Raw genomic sequence first — 24,302 nt, forward strand, 5'->3', positions numbered from 1 at the left:
ACTATAAAATTAATTTGTTTTGTAAGATAGTAAAAGGAATTAGATAACCAAACTTCAAGCTAAATGATTGTGGTTGGGATTGGGCATAGAGAAAAGTAGTGAAAGGAAGGACAATGCTTCACACAGTTCAGTTTTTGCAAGACATAAATCCATTATTTGTATAGCTAAGAGCCATGTCTAAATGTCCAAACTAACTTGCTTATAGACTTTTCAATTGAGGCCATTATTGTCCTTTGGGAAAAACCTTGCTGATTGTAATCAGCCAAGAAATTTACAGCTATCACACTGATCAATAGCTAGAAACTTTTGGAAGCACAAAGCCTGTCCTCTATTCATGTGTTTATTTTGCCAACACAAAGTTGTTTCTCAGTGTCCCTGACACTCCCTTCAAATGACTCTTTCCAACATCGAATCCAATTTCTTATCCACTGTTAGTATCTCTATCTTCAAACTTCAGACAGAATCATAAAACACACAGGGTTAATAGGTGTTACCCAACCAAGGGTACATTTTACTCTTAGGAGGCAAATCTTAAAGGCTCCCAGCACTCCATTTGTGCCCTCTACGACCCTGGAAGGGTCCTGTGCTTTGGTACTCATCAGTATAGTAATTATCTGTCGTCTCTGTAGATCATAATTACTTTCCTCATTGTTCTATCAAGGACTGTCTTTGCAATGAAATGACTGTGAGCCTGTTAGCTAGTCAAAGTGCCTCTAGTCTTCCATTTATGGGCATTATAAATTGTGTCACCTAAGGAGTCAACAGAAGATACAAATCTGGTAGCAAATCGGTTCCTAAAAATATGCTCAGGAACCTAGAGGCAAAATTTGACCCAATCATTCCTCTTTAATCAAGGTGACTCTTAATATGTCTCTTTTAATGTCATAGTAGTTAAAGATAATTTAGCACTGAAAGGCAAAGTAAAATAAGGATCCTGGGTCAATAGGAAAAGAGGTTTTCAGAGAACTCTCACATTATGAGAATGAATCTTCCTCTTCCTTCTAAACCGAGCCTCCTTTTCAAAGGAAGTGTACATTAGAAAAAATAAATCACCAAGACAGTAGAATTAAGAGTCTTTTGAACACGACTCTTCCTACCATTTTCTTCTGCTTTTACAAAAATATTTCACATACCAAGTTATCTACCAGACTTCACTAAAGCATGTGCCTTATGTTCCAATTGCATCTTTTAAAGTGGCATAATTAAAAAAAAAATAGGCTTTTAAAAATACTTATCACTGGTAATTTGAAAAATGTTCACTCCAGTTCTTGCTATTCAGAGTTGAACTCAGAAAGTCAAGAACATTCCAAGTTAACTTGTCTTTTTCTCAACTCCCACAATTCCACCATATTATACCTGGTGGGCAACTCAGGGAATCTAGTGCCGCTGCCTTAGGACAAAATAGAAATGTAAATTCTGAATTTGCATCCTTAAGAGACCTTCAGTATTGCTTTAAAAGCTCAAAAATAACCCAGTTTTACCAAATGAAAAATGCAGAATGTCCTCTACACAGGTGGTTGGAAACTTGTTTTAATTAGTGTTGGTTTTTTTTTTTTTTAAATAAATTCCTGGTATTTAACTTATTGCTGGTCACATTTGAAGATCCCTAAAATTACATGAAATGAAATAATCACCCCCTCACCAGCACACACAAATTTTGCAGTCTACATAAAGAAGTGGTTTATGCATGCAAAACGAATTTCAAGATTGTATCAGAAAAGATAACCTAAGGTAACAACTGACACTATTAGGGAGAGAAAAGATCAAAGTGAGACAAAGAAGATGGCAAAGATGGAACCGAGTATCTTTACTGCTAGGGAGGTTTGGCTATTTGGATATGGTTCAGAGATCCCATATGTTTCCTCAAGAGAATTTTTAACTTTGTCTAATTGATCTCCAAGCAAAACTCAGCCCTTCTCATGTTTAAGAGCCTCCCTGGCACAAAGTGGCCTGTGGCTCCCATCTGCCCTCAATAAGTGACTCACACTATGTGGCCCAAAGTCACACAATGAGGCTGTCTTGAAGAACAGGCAGGCGCTGCTTTCTTCCTTCAAAATACTATGTTCATTAGAAACAGCAGATCTGAATTGCTACTCTTAACCTTATTCCAAATATTTATCTCTTTATTATTATTTTTTAAATTATGAAGTTCCATTGGTTTCCTTGCTTTCTTTAGTAGCTGTCAAAAGCAAAACAAGGCAGACAACTCTCTGATGATCACTCAAAGGCATGGCCTCCCTGTGCAGTTACTTAGCATTGTGTGTGCTTGGACAGCGTAGCCTAGAAAATCTGTTTAAAGTTCTCTTATGTATTAAGATGCTGACGGTGTAAGTACCCTCTCCTGTCATTTCTAAGCCCAGTGGATTTGCAGTGAGAGATCTATGTCATTTGGGTATCATTATCATGACTCTAGGCCCTCCACAAAGACACGTTCTTCAATCTTTCCTGGGCTTTAATCATTCAATTCTCTAGTCCCATGAGTAGCCTATATCCAGGGAGATCCCGTACTTCTAACCTAATCTAGACAGGAATAACTGCAATAAAAGTAGTGAACATTTATTGTATGAATATTATGTGCCAATCACTGCACCATGGAATTTATGTATAATAGCATATTTAATCCTCACAACCATGCTGCAAAGTCACTATTGTATCTCTATTATATGGATAGGAACCAAGGCTCTAAGAGTTTAAATGACTTACCCAAGGCCATTTAAAGATGATTCTAATCCATCTCTGATGCTGAGGTTCAAATCACTGTAGGGCCTTGTTTGGGAGTGAAAAACAAGTCTCTCTTGTTCACGCTCTCCCAGAAAACTGCCTGCCTATTTTCTCTCTGTTAGAGTCCCATAAGATACAGGAGAATGTTGTTTCTGCTCCATATACTCTGAAGACTGTGGAAAGGGCTCCTGAAAACCTGGCCAACATGGCGAAACCCTGTCTCTACTAAAAAAAAAAAAAAAAAAAAAAAAAATTAGCTGGGCATTTTGGTGCATGCCTGTAATCCCAGCTACTTGGGAGGCTGAGGTGGAAGAATCACTTAAACCGGGGAGGTGGAGGTGGCGGTTGCAATGGACCGAGATCACTCCACTGCACTCCAGCCTGAGCGACAGAGCGAGACTCTGTCTCAAAAAAAAAAAGAAAGAAAATCTAAAATCTCAAAACTGAAAGTGACCTTAAAGTGACCTTAAAGATTAACTAACTCCAAACCCTTTTGTTTTTAAAAATATCCTTAGTGTCAAGCAGTTCCTTATTGGCAGAGCAGGAATTGGAAGCTATAAACTTATCTCAAATCTAAATAGTTACTGTTTTCCTGTTACCTCACGCAGCTGCCACATGATTTTAAATACTTTTCTTGTTGAGTTATTTAGAATAGTGAAGGTAACATGAGCTTTTGTAATTAATAAATACCAAAATTTAATGGGCTCAACATATTCACCATTCATTATCAGTTCAATGTGGATGTTTCTGCATGGCAAGTGGCTTTTCTCTAGAGGGTAACTGAGGAACCAAGGCTGCTATGGATATTGTGGATTCATCTTCTTCTGGGATCTCAGTGTCCTCTGTTTCTGACTAACATAATAAGATGTAAAAGATATTCTTGTACTTCAGAATGGAAGTGACACTTATTTATGCCCACAACGCATTGGTAAAAACTAGTCATGTGTCCATACCTGAATGCAAAAGGGACTAGAAAATTTATTCACCATCAGATATCTGCTTTCCAGCAAAATAATCACTCTGGGGAAGGGAGAACATACATTTTTGGTGGATAGCTATCCATCTCTGTCATATTTGTTTTTCTGCCACATCCTTCCTAGATAACAAATTCCACTTTCAAACATCTACTAGTGAGTTGAACTAGAAGACTTCTAAGTTGTCCTAAACATCAAAACTTTGTACGACAGATTGGATTATTTTTCCCAAACTTTTCTTCCTTCCATTAAGAGAATCAGAATTCCATGTCCTTGGCCATGAGTACTTTTCTTCCACTGTGGGCAGAGAAAACACTTTACCACCCCATTGATACTGGGATTGATAAGATGACTGGCTTTGGCCAGTGACTATGGGTGAAAATGACAGTCTCCCTGTCTACAGTTAAGCTTTAAGAAACATTATATTTGTCTGTCAGCCTCTTGTTTCTCTGCCACCCACTGTGAGAAGAACATACCACGAGTAGCCACTCTTCCCAGAGCAGGTAGTTATGTGAAGAAAACCTGAACCCAACCTCAGTCTGGAACAAAGCACAGCTGATTTCAGCCAAACCCTGCCAAATATGAAGCCAAAAAAAAAAAAATAAAAGAAAAAGAAAAACCACCACCTCCTTTTAAAAGCCACTAAGTTTAGGGGGCTTGTTTGTCATGCAATATCACTTCAGCAATAGTTGACTGATGCAAAGAAATTTGATCATTCTATGAGTATAAGTAATTATCAGCTGGCCTTCTAGGAAGGAATCTGTAAGCAAAATGACCAGCTTAGATTCAAGAAAATCAAAAGTTTATCTGACCAAAAAAAAAAAAAGTGGGTCTATTTTCCATTGATGTGACTAGAAGCATTTCATTGTTTTCAATAGTTTTAGGAAAATGATATCTTATTGTCTTTTATTATTAGAGGAGAGTAGTTCCCCTCAAGGAATAAGTCCAAGAACCCATGGAAAAGAGGTAGGAACACCAATTGAAAAGTCCATGTTTTTGCCCAAGGTGGCATAAAAGGCATTCCTTGGGCCAGTGAGGAGGAAATAAAACTTCTCTGGATTTCTTGCTCAATTTCTTACTGAGCCATTAAAACATATAAGCTCTAAAGATGGAATTGTTTTCTTTTAATTACCATAGAAACATTTTCATATATATAAAAATTAGCTCTGTAACCATGTGTTTCTCTAATTGTACTGATTCAAAGGATAATAAAATTTTTCTTACCTCTGGAAAAGCCAGACAGTTAATCCCAGGACAGGCACCTAAGTTAGCACTGAAAACAGGGAACAAGACCTTTCTACATATTTACACATCAAAGGAGATGAAGACCAGAACTTAGAAACATCTCTAGGTTGGAGACACCTGGACCTATCTGGCTCCTGGAGACATTTTATTTCCCCACCAAAGGGTTTGAGTCAGGACTCAAGACCTTTACATTTCCAAGGAAACCCATTCAGGAGCGGAGGGGCAGCTGTCTCTCTACCTTTTATAAGTACAGAAAAATCTTTTTGCCTCATTTCTTAACTATAGAGTATCTGGCTGCTCACATAGGGTATTTGACTTGGTTTTCATCACTGTGTCCCAGGGATAAGGCCTGAGGCAAGGAGGCCAATGCACTTATTATTTACCGAGAGGTAATTCATAAGAAATCTGTCTCTGACCCATAATATTTCATGTGTGCATTGCTGATAAAATTAATAAAGATGAATATTAGAAACTCAACAACCACAAACTAGACTAAAAGAAGTGATACATAACCTTTGTCCATTTTATAATTTTTGATAACTTCGGCCCTAATCCCAGGGCAACTAATGCGAAGTGAAGTACACTCTTCTTGTCTGCAAAATCTTGAATAGGTGACAAGCACAGTCTGTATATGGGGTAAGCCTCATGCCACAATAGCTAACAAGGAACTGAGGACTCCTTCCAGCAACCAAGTGAGTGAGCATGGAAAGAGCTCCAGCCCCTATCAAGCCTTCAGATGACAGCATTCCTGGCCAACAGCTTGGCTGCAACCCTGTGGAGACTCTGAGCCACAACCATCAAGCCAAGCTACTCCTGGACTTTTAACTCTCCGAAATTGTGTGAAATGATACACACACTTGTTTCAAACTGCTATTTTTGAGTAGTTTGTTACACAGAATCAATAACAAATACCTGCATGTAAAATACTTTTGAGGACTATATGACACAATCAAAGCTCAATAAATATTACCCTTACTGCTAGTTAGCAATGACTGTGCTACTTATCTCGTAATCAGGATGCTCTTCCCTCCTTGACATAGTATCTCAGAAGTCCCTGAAAGCCAAAAGAAAATGTAACAGAGCTAATATTTGAAAAAATACTGTCTTAGAATATTTCTAACAAAAAAAAAAAAAAGATGAGACTATAAATTCAGGAAAACCAAGAAATTCCAAGCAAGACAAATTTTAAAAGTATTCATACCTATACACCTCACAGTGAAACTGTGACAAACTGAAGACAAATAAAAAGTCTTGAAAACAACTGGAGAAAAAAGATTACCTTCCAACATGTAATTATTTGACTACTGACTTACTCTGTAGCAACAATGAAAGCCATAATTACACAGTGGGTTATCTGTCATCTTTTAATTTCTAAAGTAATCACATGGAAGAGGAGAAACAGGGCAAAAATTTCAAACTATTATAGGAAGAAATGTAAAAATTTTAAAAATCAGTTCAAAATGCAAAAAAAAAAAAAAATCAACAAATGGGACAAATGGAGAGCATAAAAAAAAAAAAAGTTGTATTTAAACTCCAACAGATAAATATGATTATATGGAATATAAATGGTCTAAATGCCCAGGTGAAAACCATGGTTTCAGAATGCAAAAAGAATCCCACAATACAACTATATGCTCTTTACAAGAAATACTTTAAAAAGAATAAAACACAAAACCTTAGAAACTTTGAAAGTAAAAAGATGGAAAGTGTTAAAGAATGCAAACACCACTGAAAGAGCTGTCATACCTATACTAATACCAGAAAAAAAACACACCATGATAAAAAGTTTTATTAGCATTAAAGCCACTTCATACATTAAAAAAATATTACCATGAAGATACAACAATTTTTAATATACGTGTACCTCTCTCAGAATGTGCACAAAGAGGGCATGTGAGCACACAGAAAGATGGCAGCTACCTACAAGCCAAGAGAAGAGTGAAACCTACCTTGTCAGCACCCTGATCTTGGACTTTCCAGCCTCCAGAGCTGTGAGAAATACACTTCTTTATTTCAGCTACCTGGTTTGTGGTATTTTATTATAGCAGCCTGAGCTGACCAATACAATGAAGTAGACTTAAGGGAAAAAAAAAAATCAACAGTTATATAGCTATTAAAGCAATTGAATCAGTCCTCAAAAATATTTCCACAAATAAAACTCCAAGTCAAGATGGCTTCTCTGACAATTTTTATCAAATACTCAAAATTCAATTATTCCAATCTTACCCAATCTCATCCAGAAAATAGGGGTAAAAATAGAACAACCTTACAAGTCATTGAACGAGGCCAACATTACCCTGATAACAAAACAAACATGAACAATATAAAAAAGAAAAGTACAGGTCAATCTCACTCATGAACTTTGATCCAAAATTCCTAAATACAATAGTAACCAATTAAATTCAGCACTATAGAAAATAGATAAGATATCATGACCAAGTTGAGTTTACTCAGGAAATTCATGGTTGATGTAACATTTTAAAATCAAAGCAATTTACCACACGAATAGAGTAAAAGAAAAAAATCATATAATAATCATCACAATAGATGAAGAAAAACAATTTGAATAAATAAAAATGTTTTAATGATTTATAATTAGATAAAATACTAAGTGACTAGGCAGCAATGTTACACAAATATAAAAATCTCTGAGGGGAAAAAAATATAACTTTATTAAGAAATATTAAAAGATACCTAAATGTATTGGGAAACAGATTATCTATCTGGGTTGAAAAAAATCAATATTATAAAAATGTGAACTTTCTCAAAATTTATCTTTAGATTCAATGTAACCCAATCAAAATTCTAGAAATTTTGCCTTACAAAAAAGGAGAAATGACTCTGAAACTTTATATGCTGAAAAGAGCCAAGAATCAAGACAACGTTAAATAAGAAACACAAATTTGGAAACTTATCCAAATCATATATAAAGATTGATTATAGAACTTTAGTAATTAAGGCAGTGTGGTGGTGCTAAGATGAAAAACCAGGCAAATAAAACAAGATAGAAAGCCCAGTATCTACCTCTATGTTTGCTGCAGCACTGTTCACAATAGCCAAGATTTGGAAGCATCCTAAATGTCCATCAATAGATCATTGGATAAAGAAAATGTGATACGTATACTCATGGGGGAATTATGCAATCCTAAAAAAAGAATGATATCCTGTCATTTGAAAAAACATGTATGGAACTGGAGGTCATTATGTTAAATGAAAAAAGTCAGGCACAGAAAGACAAACTTCCCATGTTCTCACTTATTTGTGGGTGCTAAAAATAAAAACAATCAAAATCACGGAGATAGAAAGGAGAAGGATGGTTACCAGAGATTGGGAAAGGTAGTAGGGGTTGGGGGAGTGGGGATGGTTAATGGGTACTATATATATATTTAGTACTATATATAATTTTTAGTTTTTGAGACTGTGTCTCAAAAATTAAATTAAACCATGATTTCAAACCATACACACAAATATATGTACAGTAAGAAAGAATAAATAAGACCTAGTATTTGATAGCACAACAGAATGACTATAGTCAATAATAATCTAATTGTACATTTTTAAATAACGAAAGGTAATTGGACTGTTTGTGACACAAGGATAAATGCTTGAGGGGATAGATATCTCATTTTCCATGTGATTATTATTTATTGCATGACTGTATGAAAGTATTGCATATACCCCATAAATACATGCACCTACTATGTACCCACAAAAATTTAAAAGTACAAATTTTTTAAATTGAAAGAAAGAAAGCCCAGAAAAAGACTACATATGCATGGACATTTCCTTGAGAACAGAAGTGTTAATGCCAATCAGTGAGAATAGATCAGACTTTGTTTTAAACAGATATCAGTAGGACTCAGTGGCTCCTGTCGATAATCTCTGCACTTTGGGAGGCCAAGGTGGACAGATTACTTAAGGCCAGTAGTTTCAGACCAGCCTGGACAACATGGCAAAATCCCATCTCTACTAAAAATACAAAAGTTAATCGGGCATGGTGGTGCACACCTGTAATCCCAGCTACTTGGGAGGCCGAGGCATGAGATTTGCTTGAACCTGGGAGGCAGAGATTGCAGTGAGCCAAGATCTGGGTAACAGAATGAGACTATGTCTCAAAATAAAAATAAACAGATATTATTGGGACAATTTGATATCCATATGGGCAAAAATTAAATTAAACCATGATTTTAAACCATACACACAAATCAGTTCCAGGTGGAATAAATATCTAAGAATTAAAGGCAAGGCTACTAAGCTTTGTTATGATAATAGAGGAGAATATCTATATGACTTCAGAGTAGAGAAAATTCCCTAAGGAAATCACAAAAGCCCTGATAATAATGGGCAAGATTGGTAAATTTAACTCTAGTAAACTAAGAACTTCTGCTCATCAAAAACACCACAAAGGGAACAAAAAGGCAAATTACAGAGTGGAAGAAAACATTTACAATACATGCAAAGATGTGTATTTTAAATACACACATACATATACAATTTAAAACTGAGCAAAATAATCGAAAAGGCATGTCCAAAAAAGCAAAGCACCAAATGGCCAATAAACATATAAAAGGAGTTTGACCTCGCTAGTAGCCTGGGAATTACACATTCAAACAACTACAATGAGATAATACTATATGCCCACTGATTCCTAGGTATCTACCCTAGAGAAAACATTTTGGACATAAGCCCCAAAATGCTCATTTTAACATTGTTCTTAGGACACCCAAATTGAAAATACCTAAATATTTACTAGCAGTAGAGTGGATTAATGACTATGGCATTCTGGAATGCAGTATTAGGAAATATTCTTGTGAATAAACTATGGCTATATACAATATCAATGGATCTTACAAATATGATACTGAGTAAAAGAGGAAGACACTGTAGAATTCAGACTATGATTTGATTTAATAAAGTTCAAAAATACATAAAATAGACTATATTGTACAGGCATGTATACATAGGTGGTAAAACACAAAGAAAAGCACAGAAATGATGATCACACAATTCAGAGTAGCCATTTCCTTTAGAGGAGAGAAAGAGTTGTGATAATGAAGGAATGCATAGGAGACATTTCAGGTCTTGGCAGCATTATATTTCTTGACCTAGGTCATGGAAATTTACAAGTTCTCTTTCTATTACTTATTCAACTGTGTATTTATGGCTTATATATTTTTCTGTATATATGATTTACTTCACATGAAACTATTTTTTAAATTTAGATGAAAATATTATTTTATGTTTATTTATTTTCTCTAGTAAGTCAATCCTAAAAGTCACACTATTATTCTTTAAAATTTCCATACAAGGTAGCTATATATGTAATATATAACATGCCAGTCGGTTTCTTACTGAGTCAAGGAAAGAGATTAAAGAAATGATTATATCAACAGATTCATCCAGGCACTAAAAATGTAAGTGTAAAACCCCATATACTCTTTGGATAAGTAATCATGATTTTGCAGCATTTTACGTTTCCTGAGGTAGTTCAGTGATGTGGAACTGAATCATTAGCCAGTTCTTCAATGTGTAACTTCTCTTACCTGTGAAGAGAGGCAGAAAATGAAGTGTTTGGAGTAGAACAAAAAATTCTCATTAGCTGAATGCTGAGAGAATGGCACAAGTGGCTATTTGTGAGATTCAAATATCACTTAAAGAAGTCCCGAGGGATATGGAGTTCCTACTTCTCACAAGGTTGATGGCTATTACCCGGAGATCTTTATTAGCACAGCTGGTAGGCTAATGGGACACAGAAATGTAAAGAGGCACAAAGATAATTCCAAGAACAGTTATACTTAGGGAAGTCCCTCTGCCACCCTTGTTTAAAACTATCTTTTCCTTTCCACGATCTTCTTTGCTGTCTTGGACTGACTCCTCACTAATTACTGACCTTTCATTTCTCTGCCCAGTTTGCAGTCAAAATGGTGATGAAGAACTAAGGAAGAAAAGGATATCAAATGACATCAAACAAAGATTTCTGATTCCAGCAACAAAGGAGTAATAGGGACCACACTCATCTTGCCACATTAAACAACTAGAAAACTGGACAACATCTATGAAATGATGGTTTCATACACTAATCTAGAGGGAACACAAGACTGTGGTATCTGAGAGAAAGGAAACAAATAAAGTGAGCCCTATTATTTTACAGGCTTCCTACCTAAAGAATTTTCAGACCACAGAGCAGAGAGGAGGAATGCCAACAGATTTCAGTTGCCCCACTTAGTTGAGGAGACAGAGATTACAGTTTGGAAAGACCAAGGCAGCTAAAATGTGTAAGGCAAAGTAGCAGAGAGGAGGACTCTATCCACAGACCGAATGCTGCCAATATGCATGAGGGTTACTCTAAGACTGGCTGAGCTCTGCTCTGCACATGTAGGAGAAAAGCTACCTGAGGATAGGGAAGAAACCACCAGAAAGGAGTAGTTAATACGTAGAGCTTTCACGGGGTTGAGAATTGTTTTGCTGCCAACTACTAGAGGCGTAAGACATGAGTCATTGGGTAGAATATTCAGAGAGTATTACCTTAGTGCTGCTAAATTAGCAGCACACTAAAGCTGCTGTGGACTTGCCCTGCCAATGCTTAAAAGATAGTCTCAAAAAGATCTAACTGAGTCCATAAAACTTACCTGCACACCAAAACAAACACATCATTATTTAAACACATGTAATAAAATCCAACAACCAATAGTATATGACTCACAATGTATGCCATCCAATCAAAACTCATGATGTCTGGCATTCAAAGAATGATAACACTCTGCATGTTACCTGACATGCAAAGAAGCAGGAAAATATGATCCAAACCAGAAAAAAAGTCAATCAATGGAAACAGACACAGAAATCACAGTGAAAATAACACTAGTAGACAAGGATGCCGAAACTACTATATGTACACTTTAAATGTTAGAGAAGATAGAGGAAAACATGAATATCATGAGGAGATATATAGAAGATATTACAAAACACAAATGGAACTTCTAAAGAGGGAAAATATAGTATCTGACATAAAAAATACACTGAATATAATTAGCAGATTAGACACTACAATAAAAAGGATCAATGAATTTGAAAGCACGGCAATGGAAACTCTTCAAAATGAATCTATGAATTGAGAAAAAAAGACTTAAAAAACTGAACTCAGCATCAGGGTTCTATGGGACAATACGAAGCAGTCTAAAGTTGAAGTCACAGAGGGAGGCAGAAAACTATTTTTTTTAATAATAATATTGAAAATTTCTCAAATTTAATGAAAACTCTAAACTCTTTAAGAACCTCGACAAATCATAAACAGAGTAAATCTAAGAATTTAAATAGAAAACTAAATAAAAGTGAACTCTTTATATAACAGAGAAATATTATTTATAATAATTCTATATAAAGAAATGCATTGTTAAGAAATACGCAAAAGTAGAGTGCATAAAAGAAAAAAAATGCTAATTTGCCTCAGTATATGATAAAACAGCATATGTGGTAAAACGCTTCCAAAAGAAAATGAGATTAAGGATAACGGCCTCCATCTCCATCCGTGTCCTATCCTTAGCAAGCTAACCCAGAAAAAACAAATACTGCATGTTCTCACAAGTGGGAGCTAAATAATGAGAACATCTGGACACATAGAGGGGAACAACACACACTGGGGCCTTTCAAAGGGTGAAGGGTGGGATGAGGGAGAGGGTGAGGAAAATAAATAATGGGTACTAGGCTTAATACCAGGGTGATGAAGTAATCTGTACAACAAACCCCCACGACACAAGTTTACCTATGTAACAAACTTGCACTTGTACCCGTAACTTAAAAGTTTAAAAAAATAAGTGTGGCAAATATTTCTAATCATTACAACAGAGAGAAAACATTCTTAAGGAAGAAAATGTTTGTCCTAAGATTTTAGTTTTTTGTTTTTTGGTTTTGGTTTTTTGGTTTTTTTTTTTTTTTTAAGATGGAGTTTCACTCTTGTCACCCAGGCTGGAGTGCAGTGGCATGATCTCGGCTCACTGCAACCTCCCCATCCTGGGTTCAAATGAATCTCCCACCTCAGCCTCCAGAGTAGCTGGATTACAGGCACTCACCATTACACTTGGCCAATTTTTTTGTATTTTTAGTAGAGATGAGGTTTCACCACGTTGGTCAGGCTGGTCTAATCTCATGACCTCAGGGTGATCCACCTGCCTCAGCCTCTCAAAGTGCTGGGATTACAGGCGTGAGCCACCACACCTGGCCCTAAGTTTCATTTCACAGATTCAGATACTGAGACAAGGATTTGTATAAAAGTAATTAGGAAAATTGTCAAGAATTGAGGCAGAGGACAAGAAAGGAAAGGAAGCCAGACAAGGGAAAAATACCAAGCAAATACGTGCAGAGGATAACCTAGGCTCATTCATGCAGGAGACTTCTGACACAGTGCAAGTCCCACTTCAAATTTGTCTCCTCCCACATGGGCCGAGGGAACTTTGGTGTTTATACCTATGCATTTGCCAGTCAGCCCTTGGTTGAAGACACCACTGCCCACTCCCTAGGCACACAGCAAATCTACTTCTAGAAGCCTCTGTGCGGTGCATCTGCAGAGAGATAAATATACTTCTTGTTGGGAGAAAGAACATAATCAAAGTTATTGTCTGAAAAACTGGGAAAGAAATCTGAGGTCATGTGGGTGAAGTACCAATGTTTTCCGCTACAGTGTTCTTTAAACTAAACTGAAAGTACAACATTCTTATAAAAAGAAAAAGTAATTCACCAAAATAAATAGAAATAATCAATGAACCTAACAAAATATATTGACTCTCACAAGTTAATATAATTACAACAATAAGGAAATAACATGTTACACTTATCCACTGGAAAAATTTTTAAATTCTGTTGATACTCTGGGGGAAACGGTACTCTTGCTAAATGCTAGTAGAAATATGGGTTGAGGTAAACTAATCTGGAAACATACCTTAAATGATGTATTCCATTAAGCCAGCAATTCTACTTCTGAGAACCTGTACTAGGGAAATAATTACACATGTGTATAAGAATGTGTGCATACATATGCTGAAAAAAATATTATTTATAATAAGAAAAGGTTGACAAACATAAATGCCTCAATTTAGAGATTTGTTTTTTAAAATTTCAATACATTTGTAAAATAGAAAATTAACACACCCATTAAAGTGATGCTATCAATTTGTATTTGTTAAAAAAAAAGATAGCACTAACCAACTCTATCATTTATAAACACATGCACATACATACTCACCCTGAATTGCTTCTAGAATTGTTTCTTCCTTACCTATATTGTGTCTAGTCAAGGACCATATTTTCAGCAATTCCTAAAGTAACTTATCATTGAAAGAACTGAGTCACTTTACTTAATTATAAGGCAATTTGAAAATCATCCCAAGTGATGTGATATAAAAAATGTACTTATAATTAAATTAAAATGATTATTGTGTTAAGAAATTCAGAACATCCTTTCACTCAACAAAAATATTTCTTGGTAATCCCAACATTTCCTTTGCTTCATTTGAAACCAAGGTTCTTCTGTGATTGTTTCATTTTTCTCCTGATTTTGACTGATTCTCTGGGCCCACAGCCATCACACTAAATAAACTGCATACAACAGCAGAAAACCGCTGCCTCTCCTAGGAGATAAGTTCATTGCTTGCTGATCCTGTCGGGGGCCTCCTTCCAATCATGTGAACTGGGACATTGTGGAAACACACCAACAGAAACACATGCCACATTTGTTTTTTCCCAAAATAACCATCCTTCAGACTCTTAAATCACGACTTTTATGACCTCCTAATGATCAGTGCCTGAAATCTCCAGGTTCTCAAAGCTCCTTCTAAAATGCAACACAGGATGCATTGAGTGTGGCTGGCACAACTGATGTCTGACGTTGCTTGACCTGGGAAACCTACATCTGTTCACATAGTGCAAAAGTATACAAATTCTTAGAGCAAAAGTGTGCCTGTTGATTCATTTTGAACTTGTATTACCCAAAATGATAAAGTATTTTTATATGAACTACCATCAAGCAAAATCTAGCCAAATACTCCATGAAATTAACTTAAGATATTTATCTTCTATTAAATTTCTTTCTTTTTTCCTTAGTCCATCACGACTATTTTAATTTAATTTCCTTAGTCCAACATATTCACTATTTGGTGATTTATAATCATAACTTCTATAAACAAGTACTCTTTGTCTTCCTTATTATTTGTAGTATGATATAGGTATAGGTTATTGAATGCTGGGACAGGAAAAAATTAAGGACAGAGAACCTTAGAGATATTGATACAAGAGAGTCCAGGCAGTGAAGGAAAAGAAGACAGGGCCTTTAAAATGCTGATAGAGGGCAGGGACTCCAAGTTACACATTTGGTCTTTGGAGTCCTTGTTACCCTTACGTCCAAATACGTTGTTTAGTTTAATTGATCTTGTCAAAACAGTGATGCCCTCTTCTCCAGAAAAGAACATAAACAAGTTACAAGAAATGATTTGGCATTTACAAATAAAGCTAACTCTGCCTGAAGATAAACTTTAGCCAGAATTTATTCTTGCAATTTCTAGTACATTCAGAGAATAATGGGTAATACCACCTGCACATTTACAGAATTAATGTATTTAATAAAATATATTGGCTGGCTCCTCCTGCAACAAGGAATATTTCCTTGTATGAGTACTGGTGAAAAGACATCTGTGTTGGGTCACTCTTCCAGGGTTAAATTCTAGCTCTTATACTTGTGCTAATCTTAGATAAGTCATCTTAGCCACTCTGTGCCTCAGTACCTCAGTTTATACATCTGTAAAAATGTTTACCTCTCTGTAAGAGATAATCAGCACTAACATTTATTATTTATCATGTGTCAGGAACTGTTCTGAGAGTTTTAGATAGTTTAATGTGTTTAATCATCAGTAAAGGTAAGTACCCATTTTGTTGATAAGAAATACAAGACACAGAGAGGTTAAATACTTGCCCAATCTCACACATTTAGTTAAGTAACAGAGCCCAGATTTAAAATCCAGTCTGGATCCAAGACACAAGCTTTTATTCACTACATTATCCTGATTCCCCACAGGGTAAAAATACTACAAAGTTAACATGAGAATTATAAGAAACATTATAAGAAAAATACTTGGAATCATTAAAGTTCAAATATGTATCTATTGTTACTACTGTTCTAAAACCAGACATCTTTCTGCCTCCACTAGCATGTTCCCCACATACCTTTCAAGGGATTTTCAATGCAGCACAGGACAGCTTATCATTTTAAAATACTACATCAATTTGAACAGTTTCAAAATGATAACAATTCATTTCAAATATGTTTTACATCTAGTATTGTAACTTGCAATAGGCACATGTGCTAATTCATACCACACCACAGCTACTGAATATCTAAATAGAATTTTCACAAATAGAATTGATTAGAGATACATTTGGAGAGTTTAACATTTAAAGAAATCTCAAGATAAGTGCTTTTTCAGGCAAATAGTTCTTTTGAAACAAAAATAATTTACCTCACCTGCCCATGTAAACATATGATTGGTAGTCTCAGGGCAGAGCAAAACTAAGGTGTCAAATGACAAAGGTGGATGTGTCTGAGCTGTAAGTTACCCGAGTCCACAGAGCGGTGATGGAGGAGTGTTTGGGTCACATGTCCATACTCATAAGCAAGCAGTCAGCCACAAATTCCAAAGAAGAACCTAAAAGAAAAGAGAAAAAAACATGCCATCAAACTGGCAGGCCAAACTATGTGCTAGCGCAAAGTGTAAAAACAGAGAGATAACACAAACGTAAGAGAGAAAAATATAATCCCCTTGCTTTGTCATTGTGTCATCTGTTGGCAAGTGTGAAGATTTCTTTGCTAAGGAGTTGCCTAAGTCTCTGAGATCCTCAAAGGCATAAAAAGTGTAGTACTGTTTCTTCACAAAACAGAGGACTGAAACACCGACCAGCATAACCAATAGGCTTAGTAACTCCAAGTACAGCATGGACAAGGAGCCAGAGAAAAACCAAGAAGTAGGTTTATGAGTCCCTGAACAAGGCCAATAAATCCTTCAGCACATAGGTGTCAAGGCCTCAGTCTGTGCACCAGATGCAGCTTGATGGATGGGTTTATCTGCCCCAAAAGGCATATAGAGATTGTTCTGCCTTTGGCCCCACACATAGGTGAGACAGAGTTCTAGTGTTTTCCCCCTCTAGCCTTTTAAAAATGTATTACATGTGTCCCACTCAGTATTTCCAATTCTTTGCCTTCCAGTTTTAGCACTAAACCTTACATCCAAAGTACACAAGGAGTGTGTTTACTATGCTTAGACTTCTAGGACATCTTACTTTTGAACAAAGTCCAGAAAAATATAGTATCTCTATTAATTTGACTCACTTGAAATAGATTGATATCTTCTCCTCCTGCGTCTCACAATAGTCAGGATCAACTTAGCAAATTTTGGAGATTTTTTCAATGTTCTTCCAATCACTTATAAAAGATAGTATTTAGCAGCACAGATCCAGGAAATAGTCCAGTGTGGCTCAGGCACACTTTCTGTTCAGTCACCACTATCTATATAGGTCAGGTTCAAATGCTGGTCAAAAAGGTCCAGAAGTGACTTATAGACTTTTGTCATAGGATAATGTCAGCCCACAGAGATGTAGCTTTATGAGTTAGCGCACAAAGTTTAGCTCTGCTTCCAAAGAGCAAAAGAGGGTAGCATATGTAGTCTGAATCAATAGAAGAATTCGGGTAGAAGATAAACGGAGATGTTCAAGGAGCACACTGCCCTGATATGCACTGAATTCTTAGTCTGGATAATTTGCCACCAGGGATGTCCTAGATGGAATAGTTCTCTCCTCAGACCATGCTACTCAGCCATCTTCCAAGTAGACCAAACATCTTGCTAACTCAATAGCTTCGTACTTGCTGATCTCTCTTCTTGCTCTGCTCTTCTCTGAGACATTTACATATCCCATCCCCTACCTCTTCATCCATACCCATGTTTTGTTTATCCCAGGAATGCAAAGATCTTTTGTATAAGAAATGATCCATTAATGGAAAATATTATGATGACAACTTAAAATAGAAAAAACTAAACGATTAGCTCAGCATATGCAAAAACAAGTTCAACAAAATTCAAGACAAATGATTTAAAATAAATTGTTAGAAAATATAGTGCTGTTCTAGGAAATTTTCTTGACCTCACCAAAGGCATCAATCAAAACCCACAGCTCCAGTATACTTAAAGATGGTTAAGAAAGATGTGTTATGTGTTTTTTACCAGAATAAAAATTACTGAGCTTAAAAGATAAAATAAACCTGCAGCAATCAGCAGCCTGTGACTGCATAATACTGACATCAGATAAAGGACACAAAAGCCTTCTATTATAGTTTCCATTCAACATTGCACTATATATTATAGATGATGCAATAAGACAAGAAAAATAAAAAACATAAAGGCTGAATGAAAAAAATAAAACTGCTTACCTATGCAGAAAATTGAAGGAGACTTACAAACTTATGATTAGGGCTTTAAAAGAATAGAGCACTTCTATATACCCATATACACAAAATACAAATTATAAATGAAAAAAATACAACCTTCCATTTAAAATAACCAGCAAAATCGTTAGCTTCTTCATAATGCACCTAAGAAATAAGACTCAACAGTTTTATGGATAAAAATATAAAATATGAGGAAAATATAAGTGAAGGACATAAAATGTGACCTAAAGAGAGTACTATGTCATGCTAGTAGATTAGAAGGCATATATAAAGATATCAGTTTCTTCAAATTCATCTATATCACCAGTGTATTCAGCTTACAATGCCAACAGAGTTTTTCATGGAATTTGACACAAAAGAGCAAAATGTCAAAAGTAGTTTACTTTTAAAAGAAACAAAGTGGAAAAAAAAACATAACAGATATTAAGATGCATGTTAAAGCTATTTTGCAATATGCTATCGATGCAAGATAAACACATTGATGAATCAAACAGAATAGGAAGCCCAGAAAGGACTCTTTGCATATATGGCTACCTTATACATGACAGAGTGGGTGTTATAAATCTATGAAAAAATTAAAATAGAGCACTCAAAACTTTTGTTGAGATAATTGGTTATCAATATGGAAAAAATAGAAGCACACTTCACACCATAAATAACAAATTCCAGCTGGACTAAAGATCTATGCATAAAAATCAAAACTCTTACAATTTTCATAAAAAATGTAGACATATGCCTTTACCAACTTGGGTGAGGGCAGAATTTTCTAGACAAGTTGCAAAAAAGCTCAACCTATAAAGGAAACAACTGATGCATTGAACTAATTATAAGACTTAAATTTTTTCACAAGAAGATAGTATAATCAAAGTTAAAAGACAACTCACAGACTTGGAACAGTCTGTTACATCAATAAAACGAATAGACAATTAGTATCTAAAATATTTAAAGAACTTCTTCAAATCAATAAGGAAAAGAAAACTCAATCAAAAAAATGGGCAAGGGATGGATGGAAACTGAGGAGGAATCACAAATGGCCAATAAACACTTGAAAAAGGCTCTCAGCCCAATTGATAATAAAATGTAAACAATGAGATGCCATTCATTCCCATTTCACACCCACCAGATTGGTAAACATGTTACAGTTGGCAAGGATGTAGAGCAATGGAAATTCTCATGCACTGACATTAGGAGCGTGAATTAGCCTGACTGTTTGGAGAGCCATTTGACAGTAACAAGTAAATCTGTTGGTGTTCATACCCTGTAAGCCAGGAATTCCTCTTCTGAGTGTTCATCTTCAGATATTTTTGCATATCATATTCAGGCACGGCACACAAAAATGTTCATTTTCTTTTTATACTTCTCATTGGAAGAAGTAAATGCCCATCAATAGGAGAATAGATAAATATATCATGGCATATTTAGACAATAATATATGATACAGCAGTTAAGCATAATGTTAACAATAAGAGCAAATACATAGTGCTTACAATGAATTTGTAACACAAAGCCTTGTATTGTTCTAAGTGACTTATATGTATTAGTTACTTTATGTAATATTTAATTGTATTCATATTAATATTTAATAGTAAGCACAAGTCACAATAGTAGCAAGCCTGAGAGATTGGTATTATTATAATCTCATTAATAGAGGAGGGAACTGAGGCACAGAAAGAGTAAGTGATTTACCTGAGGTCATACAGCTAGTTAGTGGTGAAGAAGTATTCCAATGCAGTCTAGCTCTTAACTTCACTAACCTATTACTTCTGAACTAAAAAAAAATTGAATAGTATGATACCATTCATATTTATTTTAAAAACTGAAAAATGATATAAGATAAAATTGAAAGATATGCATATACACTGCAGAACTATAAAAATATAAATCACATTTATATTTATTATATAATTTATAATAATAACATTTTATAATAATTTGCAATATATAGTCCACATTCCAAATGTCTTATGCCATCCTTTACTTCTGATTCAAATCTCTCCCAGGTAAAGAAACATGAGGTCATCAGCTGCGATAAAACACCTGATGATGTACTTCTCGCTTCAGTTCACTCCCTAAGGCAGTGAACAGATATGGTCGGGTAAAGCAGTCACTTCCAGCCTCAGTGTCACTGCAGCCATAGTACAGTGGTCTTTGATATGTCTGTGACTATAGCAGGAGTGTTTGAAGAGACTAAGAGTGGAGAGAGGTGGGGGTCAAGAAAGGGAAGCGAACACCACCCCTTCTCATATCAGGCTTCAAATCCACCTGTCCCAGCTTTACATGGGTTTGTGCAGTCAAAACCACCAGTTTGGGCTTCACTACAGGTTCAGCCTACAATGTGGACACTTCAAAGACTTCAAAGGTAGGGGACACAGTACTGTATCTGGAGTGAAACCAAAAAATGTGAGATTTAGCAAAGCTTTCGGAGGGTGGTCCAAGGGCTTGAAGTGATTTCCACTTAAATACACTGTAAGTGAGTGAACAAAAAAAGAATAAAAAAATAATAGGCCAGAGGAAGAAAAAAAATCTCATTTTTCTCTTTTGTTAATACTATAGAAATATCAATGCTGGGGGCTTGGTGAGATTTTATAAAGCCTGATCCACGTATCTGAGCCTGACTTTCAGCAGCAAAATTCAGGAGGCTCTACTTTCATGCTTTTCTACCCAGTTCCATTTTTAAATAATTGATAGGTAAAAGGAAAAGAAAGGAAAATTTAATAGGAGCCTGCTCTATGCCAACTTATATGCTAGGTATTCATTTCTGTTTTATCTTATACTCATAACAACCCTATGAGGCAATACAATTATCTCTTATTTACAAATGAGTAAACTGAGGCCTAAAGTGGCTAATTTAATTTGTTACTCTAAGCTACAGAACAGAATTCAGTCCAATATTTTTAAAGCTGCAAAGTTCATGCCTTTTCACCATGCCATGTGGCTTTATGATATTTGAATACAAAAATGGCCTAATCTAAATAAGCCAAAATAACATAATTACTAGTAGTTAAAAATATTCATTTTTTAATTTACGTACGAGCTAAAAATGTTTCTTTGGATCTCCTGAAGAACTCACTGGGGGTGTATATTGTTTGAATTTGGTTTCCTGCAATATGCTTAGTGGTTTCATAAGGTTTTAACTAGTGCCCATCAGTAGTAATGGTGAGTATTGCAATGGGGGCTCGGGGGCTCTGAGTCCATTCTCTGAAGGGTTTCTGGCTTCTAGTGTTTAGGTTCTAAACAACTAGGAAAACTAGACATGGTTACAACAAGAGCCTTTCTAATTGGAAAATAGAAGGTTTTTAAAACCAATTTCTCTATGAACTGCCCTGGCAAAATGAATATTGTTTAATTTTCATTTTGTATTAAAAACTTGGAAACCTGAGTAATATAGAAACTAATGATGAACTGAGCCAAGCGGAGGCTCCTCTGAGAGCCACAGTAATGTATTAAAACAAGAATTATTTTGTACACTGTGCTGTACTTCAACATCGGATTCTCAGCAGACTGCAAAATCACTTTCTAGATAATGAAATTATAAAAGAATTTTAATTTCATGTTAGAACTTGTATTACAAATTATTAGGAAAAGAAACAGGGGAGGAAATAATTCAAGCAAATTCCTCCTGTGGATCACCAAACCGGAAGGACTTTCTGCTTAGAAGACTTGTGAAAAGTTTTATCAGAAGTAGCAGAAATACTTTACATTTCTAAACCCTGAGTCTGTTTAAGAGCCATAGGAATGCATGTAAATGTCAAGGACATTTGAGGGTTATAATTCCATAGCATGAAAAAGGGTCATTTTCAAAATTATGCAAGACAAACATCACACCATTTTAGGTATTAGGTTGGTGCAGAAGTAATTTCAGTTTTTGCCATTACCTTTTTTTTTTTTTTTTTTTTTTTTTTTGAGACAGAGTCTCGCTCAGTCACCAGGCTGGAGTGCAGTGGCACCATTTCAACTCACTGCAAGTTCCGCCTCCCGGATTCACGCCATTCTCCTGCCTCAGCCTCCTGAGTAGCTGGGACTACAGGCACCCGCCACAATGCCTGACTAATTTTTTTTTTTTTTTTTTTTTTTGTATTTTTAGTAGAGATGGGGTTTCACCATGTTAGCCAGGATGGCCTCGATCTCCTGACCTCATGATCCGCCTTTTTCGGGTTCCCATAGTGCTGGGATTACAGGCATGAGCCACCACGCCCGGCCTTTGCCGTTACTTTCAATGGCAAAAGACACAATTACTTTTGCATCAACCTAATACCATCGTTGCTTATTAAAAGGGGTCACTGAATCAACTACAAGGAGCTGAACATCATCAAGAATATCACATTCACATATCTGTAGGGGTTGATCCTGCGCAACCACATTCTCATAGAGGTAACGAGCTACCTCACTGCCCGCAGAGCTGCTTCGCAAACATAGCTGATTCCTCTTCACAGACTTGGGATTTAGTCTATCTGGAATAACGTGTATACAAACCATCCTCAGTTTAATGAGGCAAAAGGAATTTCCTCAAAAATCTAAGACAATCAGAGCTGACTCTGTAACAGAAGAATGTTTAGGTAGCTGTCCAATGGTTGGAATCTTCCCCATCCCAGGGCTTGGAATTCCTTTTGCCCTCTCATTTCAACAACACAATTGAGGGAAGTAAATGTTCCCCTGGTGACTCCCTCATACTGTTACCGGATCCCTGGGGTATCGCTTTTCTGGCCAGAAACCTGTGTGGCCGGTGGCACCTTTGCCCAACATTTGCTCAGGCCTACTGGGCTCATTCCACCCACTCAGCCTGGCAGGCTGTGCTAGGCTCATGCTACTGACCCGGATCCCACACCTGCCAAGGGCGAGCCGGGTGTGGAATGGCAAGGGGTATATGAGCCAGCATGGGGTCCAGCCACTGCGCATAGTCAGATGCACCAGCTACTGCCGCGGGTTGGACAGCTCCATGCACCATCACAGGCGCCAGCTCTCTGCAAGGCTGTGGCTAGACCAGGCACACTGTAACCAGCTTCCCTGACTGGCAGCAGGCTGGCAGCAGGGAATACAGTGGTGCTTAGAAGCTTGGAGATGCCAGGAACTGCAGGGCCTCAAAGAGGGCATCACAGCCCTGGCTCTGAGAGCTCCTGAAGAGCCACAGTTCTTCTCTCCTCTTTGCCTGTAACATGGAGAACAAGGGGCATGTTTCAGCCCTGTTTGCATTATAGCTCTTTTAGCCTTGCCATTCAGCAGGTCCCAGTTCTTGTCCTGCTACCAGAAAAAATGAGGTATGCAGACAAGTAGAGGGTGAGCAAGATGAAGAAGAGCTTGATTGAACAGTAGGACAACTCAGAGGAGAATCGCAGTGGGCAGCTCCTCTCTGTAGCCAGGGTGTCCCAACAAGTGTTCACCTCCCATCTCTGCTAGGCAGGTCGCCCTGACAAGTGTCCAGCTCTCAGCAGAGAGGGTGGTTGCTCTCTACAGCTGGTTGTCCCATAGTCTCCTCAGCTTTCCTTCCTCTGAGTCTAGCTGAGTCCAGGGTTTTATGGGACTCAGAGGGAAGGAAGTGCACAGATTTGTCCATGGGCAGCCATGGGCTGGCCAGGAAAAGGCACCACAAGTTCCCACTCCGGTCTGTGGAACTGGCACCCCAGCGTCCAGCCTTCAGGCCCTCTCTGGCATGAAGGTGGGGCCTCACCAGGGACCCACCTCCTTTCCCAGAAGCCTGTCTGCCTTCTGCCACTGTCCATGGTGTCCAGGCTGCTCACACCAAGGGGAACCTGCAGGCCAGCAGGTAGCTACCCTTACACCGCCCTTGGGTTCCTCCCACACTCGTCCATGCCTCAAGCCTAGAAGGGGCCAAGGCAGCATGGTGTTGGTATGTCAGCACTGCACCACATCTGTACACACCC

This window comes from Chlorocebus sabaeus, chromosome 13 (assembly GCF_047675955.1).
Source record: "Chlorocebus sabaeus isolate Y175 chromosome 13, mChlSab1.0.hap1, whole genome shotgun sequence".
NCBI classification, from domain to species: Eukaryota; Metazoa; Chordata; class Mammalia; order Primates; family Cercopithecidae; genus Chlorocebus; species Chlorocebus sabaeus.